Here is a 734-nt window from a genome sequence, read left to right on the forward strand (position 1 = left end):
TGTGTGTGTGTGTGTGTGTGTGTGTGTGTGTGTGTGTGTGTGTGTGTCTGTGTGTGTATGTATGTATGTATGTATGTATGTATGTATGTGTCTGTGTATCTGTAAGTCCTAGGGATTATAACCATTCCATAGCAACTTCTGCATATGACAAGCGTAAGCTATTATTTTGGTGCAAATACATTATTTTCATCATCCAAATGTCCCAGTGATATTTCTATTGCGGAACTCAGTCAAAATAATCGCAGAAAAAGATTCAAAGATTCACCGTTTGTTTAACTCCGTCTGAGTTCGCCCCGGCACGCTTCGATATTTTCGCTACAAGACATTCAGGATAACGACAATTAAGCTAGCTGACTGGCGAAAGAAATGCAAGAAGAGCTGATGTAAGTACACACACACACACACACACACACACACACACACATGTATATAATAATAATAATAACAATAATAATAATAATAATATTAATAATATATAATATAAATGTATATGCAGTGATATACAGAGATAAAAAGGTAAGAAGTAGAGAGATAGACATACATACGTATATACGAATGTAGATATATATGTAGCTATATGTGTGTGTGTTAGTGCGCGAGTGTGTGGGCATGTGCATGTATATATATGCATATATATATATATGTATATGTGTGTATATTGGTACACACATATATCTACATATATAATACATATATTTATATATATATATATATATATATATATATATATATAT

Source organism: Octopus bimaculoides, chromosome 25 (genome assembly GCF_001194135.2).
Source record: "Octopus bimaculoides isolate UCB-OBI-ISO-001 chromosome 25, ASM119413v2, whole genome shotgun sequence".
Taxonomy (NCBI): domain Eukaryota; kingdom Metazoa; phylum Mollusca; class Cephalopoda; order Octopoda; family Octopodidae; genus Octopus; species Octopus bimaculoides.